The 17,103-nt window shown below is 45.1% G+C and overlaps 1 long non-coding RNA gene across 2 annotated transcripts; it reads left to right on the forward strand.

Moving 5' to 3' along the window:
- The first annotated feature begins 7,024 nt into the window (after positions 1–7,024).
- Positions 7,025–12,076, forward strand: LOC308638415. Of its 2 annotated transcripts, none has more exons than XR_014019829.1 (3): positions 7,025–7,067; positions 10,060–10,589; positions 10,952–12,076. It is a non-coding gene; the product is annotated as an uncharacterized lncRNA (long non-coding RNA). The 2 variants fall into 2 exon arrangements; XR_014019830.1 differs by having other exon boundaries at positions 7,049–7,121.
- The last annotated feature ends 5,027 nt before the right edge of the window (positions 12,077–17,103 follow it).

Genomic DNA, 17,103 nt, shown 5'->3' on the forward strand with positions numbered 1-17,103 from the left:
GTCATCCCTGCGCCCTGCTAAGTCCCCGAGTGCCTCACTGGGCCCCTCAAAATGCCCTCACAGTGTGTTTTGGGAGTCTCCTCCCTGATCACTTCCTGCCTCTTGCTCTCCTGTTTCTCCCCTCCCTTCTTTTTTCTTCCCTCTTCTCCCTTTTCATCTGTGAGTCTCTTTCTCTCCTATCTCTTCTTTCCCCCACCCCAGAGTCACTTCAGCACATACAAGAGTTCTCAGAGAAATTTTCCATTTGTGAGCCCCTTATTCTATTAAAAAATACTTGGAATTATATTTGGTAAACGTGTTGGCATAAAAACAATTATCATCCAAGTTGGCTTCATTCTTATGCATTCTTCACCATCATCGTCATTATTTGTTCTATTCATTTATTTCCTTCTTGCTTGGAGAGAAAGTAAAATGAAAACATTTCCATGAGCCCCAGGCACAGCACATAGGAGAGAGGTGGATCTCACTCTCCTCTCTCCTCCTGTAAGGGTTTCCCTTGGCTTCTGTCTGCTTGTGCCCCCTCAGCCCCTTTTCCAGCCTCTCTCCTCTCCTCTCCATCTGGATTTCTGTCCTTCTTTTTCCCTCTGTGTCTTCTCCTACTGCCCCACGAGTCTCCTTTCCTGAACACATCAGTTTCTCCATATTCAAAATGGGAATCATTGGCCTTGGCCCCTCTCAGGGGTGGTGATGATCGATGAATCAGGAACTGCTCTTGGGGCTGAGGCTGTGGCTCAGTGGTAGCATGCTTGTCTGGAATGTGTGAGGCACTGGGTTGGATCCTCAGCACCACGCATAATCAATAAAGGAACTGCTCTTCACAGCAGTTGGCTTGATGGGTCTCTGCTCTTACTGTGAGCTGGCTCTGTCTTGTCTTCCATCTCTGACTCTCCATTTCTCTTTCTCCCTGTGTATTAGTTTCCTAGGGCTGCTGCAACCAATGACCATACCTAAGTGTCTTAAAACGACAGAAATTTGTTCTCCGAATTCTGGAGGCCAAGAATCTGAGGTCAAGGCTTCCAGGGTTGGTTCTTTCTTGGAGGATACCTATCTCCTAGCTGCTGGTGACATTCCTTAGCCCATGGCCTCTTCCCCTAGTCTCTGATCTCATGATTCCTCTGTGTGTGTGCCTCAGGGCTCCCTCTCCTTTCATATAAGAACACCAGTCTCTAAATCTAGGGCCCGGCCTATGTCCAAGATGATCTCATTTCCATTTAATTATCCTATTTCCAAATCAGGTCACGTTCACAAGTACTGGGAGTTGAGTCTTGGATTTATATTTTTAGAAGTAGGACACAGTTTAACCCATTACATTCTGATTTTGTCTTTCCATGTCTCTCCATTTCTGCCTTTTCTTATCTCTTGGTCTTTTCCCACATTCTGCCATAACTCCAACTTTTCCATTCCAACTTTTCTCTCCTTCCTCAAGTACCATCATGAATTGACTGGAAATCTTCCCCCAAACCCATGATGTCACTGGCTTGGCCAAATCAGACCAGTAACTAGGGGGAACCTTGGGGGAGGTAATTTGCCTTGGAGGGACCCTGAAATTCTCTTTATAACCTCCAGAATTTCTCTCTCTTAACCAGGGGTTGTACATACAGGAAAAACCGAAAACTCCTCTTGCAATAGGATGATGCTTTGGGGTTCCTAAAGGGAAAGGAAAGAAGTTTAATAAAAGCTGTGACAAATTCTTCATGTGTTTGACAGTTTCCTGGACACCCTCCTACCAATTGGTGTCCAACTGTTTTTATAATAGTTATGTGTTCCTTGAGGGTTGAGATCAGATCTTTTTCATTGGGAGCCACCAATTATCCTAATTCAAGGCCAAAGTGATTTGGACCTTCAAAGGGGATAGACAACCTTTTGTGAGGTTTGAAGGGACAACCCTCTTCTTTGGGAGAGAAAATGCACCCTAAAGAAGATGATGTGGTTGGACCCTCAAGTGTGGTTAAATAAAAGAGCAGTGATCAAGGGAAGAGTCCAAGTTTCCTTCTCTATCTTTTTTTTTTTAAATTTTTTAATATTTATTTATTTATTTTTAGTTCTCGGCGGACACAACATCTTTGTTGGTATGTGGTGCTGAGGATCGAACCCGGGCCACACGCATGCCAGGCGAGCGCGCTACCGCTTGAGCCACATCCCCAGCCCCCTTCTCTATCTTAAACCTATTTTTTTACCCTCTGTGTACCGGAAAAGATTCTAATGCATTTTCATGTAAGTGGAACTCTTGCTACTCCATAAACCATGGAATCCCTTCTATTTCTTAATCTGCCATCAGAACAATCATTATCTAATTCAGGGTTCAGATAATGAGGGATTTATGAGGAAATGGACACGGATAGACAAAAAAAGCTGTTTGGCTGAAGATTTAGTACCTAACACAGTGCCTGGCTTGGACCTCGTGCCCAGTAAATTTTTAATAAATGAGTGTGTGTGTGCATGTGTGTGTGCATGTGTGTGTGTGGTATAAAAGTCCACACAGACATTTTGATCCATAAACTAAGACTTACTTTAAATGCCAGGAAAAGGAATTTGGTGGTTTTTCCCAGGATCTGGGATTGAGACCTTAAATAACTTATGGGTCCAGATAGGTAAGGTAACTGCAAATCCCAATTCATAGTGATGAAATTTTCTATCTCAGAATGAAATAGAATTTTCTACTCAGCTCCATCCTACTGTGGTCATGGAGAAACAGCCCCAGTGTTTTCAGATCTTAAGATTTTTCCAGAGAACACATATTCAGATTTGTACATTAAATTTCTCTATCACTAGTGTCGGCACTCTCCACAACTGTATTTCAAGTATTGCAGATAAACCAAAACATGTCTTGTTACTTCTGTGAGATGACCAGAAATTTTGGGGGGTTGTAGATTGTATGTTAGGGTTTTCCAGCTTTGTTGAGCGTCCTTAGACTCCCTAATTAACTACATTTCCCAGAATGCTCTTCTCCTGAGAAAGCGTCTGTCGCCATAGATACTGTCACCTAGTCAGGTTAAACGCAGGTGGTGGGGGCGGTATATGAAAGGCGGAAACTTGACCTCCTGGTTCCAGCGCGCCTGTTGCCAAGACACCAATTTTTCCACCTGCTCAGTTGAGCGCCTTTGGAATGGAGCGCGCCAGCTCACCTGCTGCGACCCCTTCCTTTCTGTGGCACCGAAAAAATCCCGAGGGAAGGCCGGCCGGTGGCGCAGGCCTGTAATCCCAGCGGTTTGGGAGGCTGAGGCAGAAGGATTGCAAGTTCAAAGCCAGCCTCAGCCAAAGTGAGGCCATCAGCAACTCAGTGAGACACTGTCTCTAGATAAAACACAAAGCAGGGCTGGGGAGGTGGCTCAGTGGTCCAGTGCCTGGCCCCTGAGTTCAATCCCCAGTACCCCCCCCAAAAAAAAAAAAAAAATCCCGAGGGAACCAATGTCTGGGCTTCTTCGTGCTACACTACTAGGCTGGTCGCCATGGCGACGCTCCCTCCCCAGCGCGTTTGGCGTTTGAAGTCTTGGTCCAGGGACGTGGCCACTGCAGGCTTGTTTGAGATGCTTGACTTCATCTTGGCTCGTCCTCCTCCTCCTCTTCCTTCCTCTTCTTATCCTTCTTTTAAAGTTATTGATAGACCTTTATTTTATTTATATGCCGTGCTGAGAATCGAACAGTGCCTCACAAATGGCAGCCAGACCTCATCCCATTTGGGAAAAGCCCAAGCTTGAAGGTTGCAAACTAGTGCTTTTTGTTTCGGTAGCAGCCAGCAATGTTGTGAGGGGTTTTTGTTTGTTAATATCTTCCCGCTACAGGTCCAGAGGCTCCCTTCACTTCGTGGGATTTTCCTAGAAGTGCATGGTACAGGGATAATTAAATTGTGCATAAATTATAGTGTGATGAGAGCTACCGGTGAGCGCAGTCTGGGATGGGGGAGACAGACAGTTATTAAAGAATGACAACACAGCAATTATTACAATGTCAGCGCTGGGATACTGGGGTGTACCTGTGGGAACCCCAGGAGGGAGTTGCCAACCCCGGCTGGCCTGGGTGGGAATGACAACAAGCTAACTACAGGAGAGGCTGTAAGAACTTGTTCTTGCAAGCAAGGTGGGGGTTTTCCACTACAAGAAGTAGAGGAGGAAGGACAGCAAAGTCATACCATGGGAACTATTAAAAACTTGTTTTTAATAATAATAGCAAACACTTCTGTGGTATTTTCTGTTGCATGCTGTTCAAATGGCTTTATATTCGAATTTCATAAGCTGATAAGGGTATTTATTGTCTCCCCGCCCATCATGAAGATACTAAAGCATAGAGAAGTTAATGACTTTCAGGGGGTCCCAAAAGAAGCAGAATTCATTATGCTGTGCTGTCCTTATTACAGGATCCAGGAGTTATTGTGTTCTGTAGCTACCAAACACTGATAATTGACTTGTATTCGACATCAGATTTGAGCCTTAGGAGATGGTTGATCAGCCAGAATAGGCTGGTTAATGCTACAGTGAAAACACCTCCAAATCTCACAGCTCAGTAACTTACAGCATGTTAGTTCCATGCCCACCTTGACTCCAGGGCACCAGCTGACAGAGCAGCCTGTGTTAGGAGCCTTCTGAGACAGGGAAAAGAGGCTGAACTCAGTGGTAGTAAATGCAGCGGTTGCCCATATGAGCTGGACCTGAACTCTGCCTCTGTTTTCCATAGTTCTAGGACAGCTTACACAGATCCCCTGTCTCCGACTCTCTGTGTATAACATGGAGAGAGCAATGGCCTTTCACAGGGGCTCCATGCCAGGTTATTGAGCTAATAAAGCTGGTAGCATGTGGTCAGAGTAAGTGATGGCTGCTGTTCTCATTCTGGCAGTGGTCCACCTGGCTTTGGCTCATGCGCACACGTATGGTTTATATCTTTATAAGCATACAAGGTACATGACTAGGACTTTAAACATTCTTTTATAAGCACTATGTCATTGGTTGTCATCATAATTGTTTTCACAGTTTAATAACATTCCATGGGCAGGATGTATTGCTGTTTCATAGATTCCCTGATGTTGGAATCAAAAGTTATTTTCAACTGTATGTCCTATTTAGTTTTATTACCATTTCAATGTAATCTTCAGCTTTTATTAATATTGGATAATGCTATGATGAACATGTGGACTATGGCCAATCAACTTCTTTGCGATTGTTTTCATAAGATAGGTTTCCAAGCTGTCACAACCAAGACTTAAGGATTTCCAAATCCTGCCCTACTGGGCACATCGGAAAACAAATTCCAATTTTATAATTAATCAGCGATCCCTCAGGGATGCTGCAGAGGTCTCTGGTGAAGTCCTCTTGGCTCAGCCTAGTGGAACCCTGCCTCAACCCGTCAATTGGACAGCAAGGGAAAGAATGAGTCCCTGTTAATGAAGTGACCCTGACCCCTCTTCACATGTCCCAGCCAAGGTCTTGGGCTATGACAGAGTAATATTCACTCTTTTCAGGGAAAGAAAAAAAGTCATCAGCCAAGATGCTGCAGCAGGTGGACATACAGCGGAGCCAATGCATCTCTTCTTCTCTACCATTTTATTTTAGATAGAGTGTTGCTGTGTTGCCCAGGCTGGCCCCAAACTCCTGGGCTCAAACCATCCTCCTGCCTCAGCCTCATACAGTCACTTACTGCCTCGTGTGGCTGCTTCTCTACCTTCTTTAATGGCCTTCTATCCTTATTGCACAAGATTTTCTGGGAGACTATAAAGTTAACAACTTGCACAGTGAAATTAGACAAACTCAGGTTTCTGTTCTTGCTGAATATGTAATCTCTCTGAGTTTTGAAGTTTTCTAATCTTATTTTTAAAGAAGAGAGACAGACGACAGACAAGAAAAGGTACTGGGATGTTTTTTTCTCTTCAGCTGTAACATTTCTCCCAGTTAGAGGTGGTTTAAGCCAGGAGTCAATAAACTTTTCTGTGAAGGGCCAGATAGATGCGTTAGGCTTTCCAAGTCATTGATTGAACTCTGTCATTACAGCACCTGAAAGCAGCTCTAGACAGTTATGAATAAATGAATGGGCATGCCTGCATCCCAATAAAACTTTATTTATGAGCAAATAACTGAGATACAGTTTCTGCAAAACACCTCACCCCCTTCCCCTGCTGCGCCCCGGAATCGGTGGCTCCAAACGAAAATGAGATTGAGATTTAAACAGTGAAAAAAATGTTTTATTCTTTGTGCATGAAATTTGGGGGCATAGATTCATCCTCTTTTACACATGGTTTGACACTTGACTATATTTTAGTCAAGATGGCCCTAGCTACTATAACAAACTTCCAAAATATGAAACACTAGACCAGAGTTCATAAAAGTTGATTTCTTATGTAAGGCATATTGTTGAACCACAATGCAAAGAAACAACCACCGACTCCAATTTTAAATCAAATTAAAGCAAACTTGTGTACACAAAAGGTGGCCAGCAACTGTCTCTCCCAAAGCAAGGCTAGAGATCAGCCCAGCTCTTGGAAAAAAGGTTTATATAGCACAAGAAGTTACAAAGCGGGAGTGTCTTGGGAACTTACAGCTAACAGGGTTCTGGCAAGCATAATACAAGGGCAGATGGCAGATTAATGATCTATATGCATGATACTTCAAGGTAAGGAGTAAATTCAGATCCCAACATCAGAATTTATGAGATGCTGCTGAGGTTTCAGAGAGGATTGTTATCTTGTCAAGGAGAGCCACGCATGGGTGAGTTCAGCACACGGGCGGGAATTCCAAACAAGTTTAGAAATCAGTAATTTATAGTAAAACAGAAATTAACTTTTTCATGACTTTGTGATGATATGGCTCCTAATCTTAAAACGGAATTAGGCTGAGTTCACCTATAATTGGTGCTTCTGAGTGAATGTAGCTTTCCTTAAAGTGACAGTTCAGGGTCGTAGGCTACTTCCATCTCAACTTGTAACTTCCAGTGTCACAGTGTTCATCATAAGAAGGGGAAAGACTGAGGGAGGTGGCAAAGAGAGGTTTCAGGGTCAAAGAGCGCGGGTCGCAAAGGTTTCTGGGAAATGTAGTCCAGTCGCGAGGCCTACGTCCAAGTATCCGGACAGCGGCTGAGCCCAGGTGAGTCGGCACCTTGCAGGGCAGACCAGGGCAGGTGAACGTGGGCCGTGCTAGGTAGGCGGGCAGGTGGTCAGCCCGAGGACCCAATCGGCTGTGCGTGGCGCGTCGTCCCCTCCTGTTTCACGCGAGCCAGCCCCAGCGCCTCAGCGCCCTCCCAGCCCAGACCACGCGGGAGTTGGGCGCTTGTGCCTGAAGGGGACTGGGGCCAGTTCCTAGAAACGGGTCCGCCCCTTTCCTCACTTTGCTGTGAAGGAGCAGACTCCAGGAGGCTCTCCCGTGCCTCCCACGTCACAGAGCCATTAAGTGGTGTTAGGGTAGGTGGCTCAAGTATCCAGGGAGACGCAGCTCTGGGTTCAAGCAAAGGTTTATTGACAGAGACCATCTGCCAGGCTGCCCTTCTGCCCTTCTGCCTGCTGGAAACAGCTTAAAAATACCTGTCTGCCCCTGTGATTGTCACTTGGCGCCTTTGCTGTGGTTTCGGTAGTCAGACGCCTTGGGGTGGGCCTAAGGGGAAGGTCATGCCTGGGTGGACAGATGCCGATTTTCAGAAGTTACTTTGGCCTAAGGACCCAGCATTCCGGTCGTCTGTCTTCTAATGATAAGGGCCTGGGTTCCTTCCAGCTGAAGAAGGGCGAAGAAGGGTGTAGGCTGGAACTGCAGGGAGGGGCTATATTGGCTCAGAAAGAGCTGGTTTACGTTCTGGTTAGTGAGTGCCTTTACTCTGTTTCTCAAAAAACTTTTCAGGCAGTTTACCAGACAAGGTCCTATTAAGAGCACTGTCATGAATGTAAGGAGAGGCCCGAGAGGGGAACAGCCAGGGGAGTGACTGGCCCAAAAGGTTCCAGGGCGATGACTGTGGTCCTCTGGGCGGTGTTTCTTGGTGCTCTCCCAGAGCTCGGCTGTTTTTCCTTGGACTGTTATGGATTTGTTGGCGAAATAACAGCATTTCCCTCCTAAAATAACACAAGTGCCTCCCTTCCCTGCTGTTAGTCAGTGGCTCTCCTATTTTGGATACCTACATTATTGGGTAAGGAGGTGACTTGAATTAGAAGAGACTCTAGGGAGTCTGCCACCTGCTCAAAGTCTTCATTCAGTTCTTGGGAGAGTTTATAGTAAAGATGGGTGGCTCTTCCTATTCCTGCTGTCCCCGTGCCAACTGCTGCCAATATGTCTGATCCAATGAGGACTGGGGCAGGGTTGCTCTTTGGCTTCTGGGACTTGAAGTGGAGTCCAGGAGGTGGAGGAAAGGGGCCAGTTCAACCTCCCCCTCAGAGTATATGGTTATATCTGGTGTGAAGAGGACAGGGAGGCAGAGGTGGGAATAGGGGGTGTCAGGCAGCAAAGAATGAAGCTTCCGCAGAGGAAGAAGATGCCAGGTTGACTCCCGAGTGGCCGAGTGACTTTGTCAGCTGTGTTACACAGGACACTGTTAGTAGCATGGTGGAATAGAGACATAGGGTGGGAGAGGGTGCAGCAAAGTAGAGGACATTGGAATACAGTGGTCCCAAGAAATTACATGAGGAAGTGGTGAAGAGAGACGTAGATGGGAGGTCCATGGAGAGGGATAGGGTTTGCTATCAATGAGCTGGGGGTAAGAAGGCCGCAGAGACACAGTCAGAAGTATAGGATGGATGGGAATTAGTGAGGAGTTGCAAGGTTGTGTTGGGAAATGTGCGCCAAGGGGGTCTAGGCATGGGTTTAGTATGGTTGGGCCATGTTGTGTATTGCTTGTCAGCCGGTTGGGTGTAGGCCTTAGTAATTTTGATTATTCCTGCTGGATCTCTACCCCACCCATTTATATGGACTCCAGAATGTCCATGGTTTTGAGCCCATAGAAAAGCATCATTAACTAGTAACTGTGTAAACATCTCAGGAGTTTAGTTCTCAGAGAGTGGCCAGAGGTCATTGCCACAGCTGCAGAGATGAGCAAAAACTAAACACAATAGACCTTCTGTGTTAGCTCTTTCCTTGCCTACTCCCACAAACACAGGTGAGAATGTCCACACCAGACTTGCTTGCCAACGTGGGATTATTTTTAACAATTTCCCATCTAGAAAGGATAGAAGACCATTTTAGCAATTAGGTTTCTCTCCCCTTATTGATGGTGAGCATATTTATGTGTGTGTGTGTGTGTGTGTGTGTGTGTGTGGTGCTGGGATGGAACCCAGGCCTTGTGCCGGTGAGGTGTGTGCTCCACCACTGGCTTTACCCCTGTTCCAATCTTTACATGAATTTTTCAGGCATTTATTTTTTTCTGAGAATGTCTATTCATATTTATTCTTCATAAGTTTATTAGATTATTTCTGTCACTTTTCTTATTGATTTGTAAATGTTTATTATATCGTAGCTAATCAACCCATGTGCACATGAACTGTTTTGCAATGTGGTACTGGGGTGATGGCCAGCATCTCATTGAGGGGTTCTTCTCTCTGTCCAGGAGGATGTAAGCCACCCTAAAACTTAAAGTCTCAAATAATCAGTGAATAACAAAACACAAATAGCCAGAAATACATTTACAAATAGCGAAGCCCCTGATAAATCTAATCCATATGGGAGCTGGAACGAGACAAAGAAAAGGTGGCTCCCGTGGTTTATTTAAGGGGAAACATCAAAGGCAGGGATAAGGTTTCAAGGACAGAGTCTTGCTTCGTGATTTCTGCAGTCAGCAGATTGACTGACATCTTGGCAGGTCACACTCATCTCAGGTGCTGTGTAGGCCACAGCAAAGCAGGATAGAGATTCACATTGTCCCTGGGCAGCTGACCAGAGAAAATGTCCACTGGTCATTCCCAGACACAAGATGTTTCTATCCACTAGGCTTCCATGCATGGTGACCCACATGCAACCCATGGGCGGCTTGTGACAATGTGGTTCTCTTTGTTTTTAGAATATATTGAGGCCATCCTTCTTTTTAGAGTTGCACCACCAGTTCTGAAGAATCAGCTTCCTCTGACCTGAGACAAATGGTATTCATATTCTCCATTTCTTTCAGACTTGGAGATGAGCTCTGTGATGCCTCCACAAAGAGCATCCTGAGGAGTCAGCTTCCCCAGTTGGGGGTGCTGTAAGGACTGGCTTAGAGATGCCAAACTGGGGAGACTGAGGCTCCATGGTGTCGCCTGTGGGAGGCCAACCTTACGGGTGACTGTGTTACACTCCCCAGCTGGGTGCTGAGGCGCTCAGTCACAGAAATGGGTGTGTCTTGCTACAGCCCCATGGGTGAAGCTAGGCTCACCTGTTCCTTTGTAATCTAACCCCTTGCCCTGTTTAGGATAGAATCTTCCGTGGAAGTGCCTTGTGTGTGTCCCCTTCTCTTACTGTGCCCTTGGGTGTGGCCTACCCAGGTGTCAGTCAACCTGCTGACAGTGGACATCATGAAGATAGACTCAGCCCCTGAAACCTGACCCCTTGCCTCATTTGAATAGCTTCTTCTCAATAAAAGGGGTCAGCACTTGCTCTCGCTCTCTCTTTTTGTGGACCCTTAAGGTCAGAGGAGCCGTCACAGCAACCCCAAAGATAAAGGTATTTGTGTCTCTTGTGTGGTTATTTCGTGCAGCCCAGTCAGCCCAGTTTAACTAGAGTGACCCCTGAGCCTTTTAGTCTCGAGAACAGAAACCCGGCAGTCGCCATCCACCAGAGAACCTAGGAAAGCAGCAGAGGCATTTGATGTATTTACTTGCCACTCCCAAGGGAGATGCCTCTGGGTAGGGAGGCAGGCAGTGGCCCTCCTTAGGAAGCACATAGCACCTGGTGGAGAGAGAACCCGGAATGGCAGAGGGCCAGGAAAGAGCTTGAGACACCAGAGAACCTTCATGGAGAAGCCATTCAACTGCCAGGAATGTGGAAAAGTCTTCATTTATCCTTCAAACTTTGCTTTCCATTAGCGAGTCCACACTGGAGAGAAGCCCCACAGATGTGACCAGTGCAGGAAGTTCTACTCACAGGTCTCCTACCTTGCCCACCACCAGAAAACCCACACAAGGGAGAAGCCCTACAGATGCAGTGAGTGTAGCAAGGCCTTCTGCCCCTCCTCCGCCCTGGCCCAGCACAAGCCGTCCATACCGGGGAGAAGCCCTACAGATGTAACAAGTTTGGGAAGATCTTCAACCAGAACTCTTCTCTCACCCACCACCAGAGGACCCACACCAGGAAGAAGCCTCAGAAATGTAAGGAGTATGGGAAAAGCTTCAGTTACAGCTCATCCCTTATCCAACATCAGAGAATCCTCACAGGCCAGAAGCCCTATACCTGTAAGGAATGCGGGAAGGCCTTCAGTCAGAGCAGCCACCTGACACAGCCCCAAAGGACCCCCACTGGGGAGAAGCCCTATGAGTGTAAAGTGTATGGGAAGGAATACGCCCAGATCCCTCACCTCACTGAATACCAGAGGACCCACACCAGGGAGAAGTGCTACAAGTGCGGACTGTGTGGGAGAGCTTTAAGCCACAGCACCCATGTCACCCAGCACCAGAAGACCCACACGGGCAGGAAGCCTCATAAGTGTAAGGAGTGTAGGAAAAGCTTCAGTCACAACACATCCCTCATCCAACATGAGAGAATCCACACTGGCAAGAAGCCCTGTGCCTGTAAGGAATGAGGAAGGCCTTCCATCAGAGCAGCCACCTGACTCAGGACCCACAGCGGGGAGAAGCGCTTCAAATGTGAGGACTGTGGGAAGGCCTACACCCAGATCTTAAACCTTCTACGACATCAGAATCACACTGGCAACAAATGCTCATCTTCAAGGCCAGTTCCAGAGAGGAACACTAACCCCATATATTGACATCATTCTTAGAAGGAGGATGTCACGTGTTATCACTAGCCAAGAGAGCTTCTCATTGTTTGGGGGGTCTCCCAGGAACAGGTCTCTCTGAGCTTTTTAAATTGATTTTTCTTCCCTTAAATTGGATCCCAAAAAGTCAAGAAAAAGAGAAGAAAGTTATGAAAATTGACCCTTGAGAGTAAAAGTCTCAAATATATGTAGCTAAACAAATGCTAGGCGATTTTTTTTTTAAACTTTAAACAACAAATTTAACAGTGTAAAGTTGGTTTAAATAGTGAACATCTTTCACACACAGCTACTTTTAGTGTCCTATTATTTGTGCCTATTATATTTCTGGGATTTATGCTTTAAAAAGCTGTTATCCCACTAAACATCATGTTTATTCAGGTCTAAAGGAGACTTTTTTCATATTTTAAACATAATTATTTTATATTAAAAATAATGCTTATACTTTTATAATAGGAACAATTTTGGTAGGAAATAATACACTTTCATTATAAAGGATAATTTGTGAAGTATGGAGAAGTATGAAATAAAATATCAATTCCCTGTAAAACCACAGCTCGGAGAGATTTAGTAGTCATTCTTGGGTGTTTCTTTGTGGGTTATTTTTGGTCTGTATTCTATATTCATATGTTTAAACTGTCAGAAATTTTGAATTTCACAATTCAGCTGCCCTCAGAAGCCATATTTTTTCATACTTTCTTCCAAATCTTTTAAACAAATGTAATTTTATTTCATTGGAGTCCTAGAGAGTCAATCTGCCCTCATCATACCATGAGCAGTTTCCTGTCGCCTATGCATCACACTCATCTTTAATGCTAATGGTTGGTCACTGAGAACAGTTCACAGATCCATTCCCAATTAGCTCTTTCTCCTAAGTTCCTGACCGACACAGGTTCACCAGCTTTTCCAATTGTGAATAATGTTGCAATGAGCGGTTCCAAGCTCACCTCCTCCAGCTTCTTTGGGGGATAATTTCTTGTAGGCAGATTCCCAGGGTGGCAATGATGGGCACCAAGGCTCCAAGCATTTTGATTCCTCAAATGTGTTACCAAACTGCTTTCCAAAGGGGCAGTTGGAGTCAATGCAGTTCACACAAGCTGGATGTGAGGACCACAACTGCATTTCTATGGCAACAAATGTCAATCAATGTGTCATTAAGTAATCCTTAACATCTAATGCTTTGCAGTTTTCTGCAGTTGCCACTTACTCCACCGACATAGTATCAAGTCCTTCTTGGATGTTCTAGCTTTCTAATTTTCTTTTCTTTCCTTTTTGATACCAGGGATTAAACTCAGGAGCACTCAACAACTAAGCCCCATTCCCCAGCCCTATATATATATATATTTTGTATTAGTGACAGGGTCTCACTGAGTTGCTTTGTGCCTGAGGCTGGTTTTGAACTCACAATCCTGCCTCAGCTGAGCCGCTGGGATTACAGAGGTGTGCCACTGGGCCCAGCTCTTTTTTTTTTTTTTCTTGACTTTTATAAATGTGGCATGGAACATCTTTTCTGCAGCAGGGATGAGCACCTGATCACTTGCCAGGTGAAATCCGGGCAGTGAGGTCATAGTCTCCACATACATCGCCAGTGGCTTTGCAGAAGTCCTGTGTCACTTGGCACTCTGCCAGCAGTGTATGGTGCTGTGTCTAACCCTAATTCTAACCTGTGGTAACTAATATTATGGTTTAAAGCCTTTGCCTGGTATTTCTTCTAATATTTTGGGGCTTCTTTCATGATTGAAATATTCACTGTGCATAATTCAGATGCTACAAAAACTGAAAAAAAATGTATTGTGCCCAGTAAATCTTCATTCCAAAGACCTGAGACTTTTTCTATAAATATGAATCTCCCTTTTTGTTTTTATGAAACATTATATAATTACTCAGATGTGTGGTATTTTTATGTCACATAATCACATGCACATATTGATCTTAGAAGTTACCTTACTTGACATAATGTAGATGATTTCCCATGAGAGCACAAAGTCTGTACACCTTAAACACATTAAACAAAGAGATGAACATGTACTTATGTATCTTTCTTTTTTTTTAAAGAGAGAGTGAGAGAGGAGAGAGAGAGAGAGAGAGAGAGAGAGAGAGAGAGAGAGAGAGAATTTTCAATATTTATTTCTAGTTCTCGGCAGACACAACATCTTTGTTGGTATGTGGTGCTGAGGATAGAACCTGGGCCACACGCATGCCAGGCGAGCGCGCTACCGCTTGAGCCACATCCCCAGCCCACTTATGTATCTTTCAACAATTGCATATTTCATGCCATACTTCTTTGATTTATGCAACCAACCCCCATAAATGTACATTTAGGTTTCCATTTTCTTTTGCATCATTAGACATTTATATTTTACATGTGTAGCATAAGAAGAGTTCCAAACATGTGAGGTCATAAAATGACATTTAAATTTTTCAGTTATTGCTGGTCATAGTGGTGCACACCTATAATCCCAGCAACTCAGGAGGCTGAGGCAGGAGGACCACAAGTTGAAGGGAAGCCTCAGCAGTGTAGCAAGACACTGCAAGGCGGGGGAAGGAGGCTGGGGACATGACTCAGGCAGAGCACTTGCCTGGCATGTGTAAGACCCTGGGTTCAATCCCCAGTACTGGTACTTTTTTTGGGGAAAAGTGTTGTTGTTTTTTTTCCAAGTTACTGCTCAAGTCCTCCACAAAAGGATGAACCAACCATTTTACATGATTCCTTGAAGTATGTGAGTACCTATTCCTCTGCTCCTCCACTTTCCTCACAAACACTTGGTATTAGTTGCTTTAAAAAAAAAACATTTTAAAACTTACAGGTAAAAATGTCCTAAAGATTAATCATCTTTTATGCATTTATATTTTGCATTCTGTGAATTGCCTATTTATATATTTTGCCCATTTTCACTCTTTACATAACAGCAAGTCTTTATATATGTGTATACTTACCCTTTAATATGTGACTAACGTTTTCTGTTATTTCTCTTTCAATTTTATGGTGTATTTTGCTATACAGAAATTTTAAACTTTCAGGCATTCAAATCTGTTTTCCTTTTTAGTTCTTGAACCAACTATCATGCTAAGAAATCAGCCTTTCTCGTCCCTAAGGTTATGGGGGTGGGGTGGGGGGAGTTCTCCTGAGTTTTTTATAATGATTTTTTTAGAATTAAAACTTTATCCAACCAGATTTTTAAATGGTTTATGGTATGAAGTAGAGATTTGCTATCAGCCAAGAGTATTATGGTGCTCAGGGAAAATAGGAAATTCACTGGCTAAGATGATTAAAAAGTTTCACCTTTAGGTACAGATGAATCCAGGTGCTTATATGGTCTGCTGGTAATCTGTTCTGTGCTTTCAGTTCTACTTCAGCACTCATTTCACATAGCTGGTCCTCCTGGCCCAATTCATGTTCTAAAACCTAATCCCCAATGTGATTGTTTGGATGAGGCCTCAGGGCCTCATGTAGGGGATTAGTGCCACAGACCCCAGGGAGCTCCCTTGGTTCATTTTCCCGTAGGGTCTTTCTTCATGGTGGCAAAGTGCCCACAAGCAGTTCCAGGTTTCTCTCTTATCAACTCGGCAGCCCAAATATAGAAAGCACCTCACCCCCCATTCCTTCCAATACTACCTCTTACCCCTCCCACTACGCTCCTTTGCCTCCTCACTGATCCCTTCTTCCACCTTTGCCCCACTCTGTCATCTCAACACAGGCCTGTCAATCCCATCTCTGCCCTCAGCCCTCCAGCAGTAGCCCACATCTCTGCTAGGGCCCGTCAAGCCCTTCAGTGCCTGAGGCACGCAGTCTAGACCTGACCTGCACACCACAGCTCCTCCTGCTCCAGCCCACACGGGCTTCCTTGCTCCCCTGAATGCGCCAAGCCCTCCCATCCTTCCACGTTCTCCCGGGCTGCTCCCTCTGCCTGGACTCTCTGACATTCACAGGGCTTCCTCCTTGCTTTTGCATCTCTGCTAGTCACCTCAGAAGCCCTTCTTCAGCACTCATTTCACACAGCTGGTCCCCTCCGCCCAATTCATGTTCTAAAACCTAATCCCCAATGTGATTGTTTGCATGAGGCCTCCGGGCCTCATATATGGGATTAGTGTGCCTATCACAGAACCCAAGGAGCTTCCTTGGCCCTTCCACAGTGGGATGGTGCTGTCCAGGAACCAGGAAATGGGCCCTCATCAGACACTGAACCTGCCAGAACCTTGATCTTAGACTTCCCAGAATATGAATGCTACACCTCTGTTGTTTATAAGCTACCAAGTCAATGGCCATTTGTTACAGCAGCCCAATACACTTGGGCTTCCATACACCCCAGAACCCATTCCCTGCTCTCATCTACTGGAGGACTGCTGACTTCACTTTATTGTCTGTCTCTCCAGCTGGAACCTTTCACTTTCACAAGCCCTTCCCCACTGGCACATGAGCACCTGGTAGCCAGGGACTCTGCAGGCCCAGCAGGTAGCTAGGCAATGTGGCATCAGGAACAGAGAAAAAAATACTTTTTTTTTCTTTTTTAAATGAGGTACCTTTTTTCATAGCTTTATTTTATTCATTTATTTTTTATGTGGTGTTGAAGATTGAACCCATGGCCTCACATGTGCTAGGCAAGTGCTCTACCATTGAGCCACAACCCCAGCCCAAAGAAGGAAATACTTTTAAACTCAAAACTTTAATCAGAGAACCAACCAACATGCACACACGAAGGGTATTTCTACAGGGACCCACAAAAACTCAGGTAATTAAACACATGCCATTTGAAAAACAGAAAGCTCTCCCCTGTGGTGTGGGCCCAACTAGCAGCCAGGAAGCACCCATTTTAACTACAAAACCAACCATCAGGACTCAAGGTCCACTGCACAGGACACACATCCAGTCTATCCCCAGCACCCCAGATATACGCAATATCGTCAGCGTCCCACATCTTTGTAAGATTCTGTTGTGCTTCAGCAAATGTGACTGGGTCACTTAGTGAGCATGGGACAAGTCAGGAGCTGATGAGGTATTTAAGCTGGTCACGTTCCATGAGGTGACAGTTAGCTTGGCCAAGATGAATGGGCAGCTCCAGCAGGAAGGATCCCTTCACCAGGTTCAACAATAATCCCTGGTGGTCCCAGAACCTCCTCTAATAAGGCAAGTAGCATTTTTAAGATGTCACTTGTCAATTGACAGTGATCCTCTGTGGAGTCATTCATTTCCCTTTTGGATTCCAGAAGCTTCAGGGTCAGGGCAATCATATCTGCACTCCCTGCCCT

The sequence above is a fragment of the Spermophilus citellus genome (genome assembly GCF_964194105.1).
Source record: "Spermophilus citellus genome assembly, chromosome: 18".
NCBI classification, from domain to species: domain Eukaryota; kingdom Metazoa; phylum Chordata; class Mammalia; order Rodentia; family Sciuridae; genus Spermophilus; species Spermophilus citellus.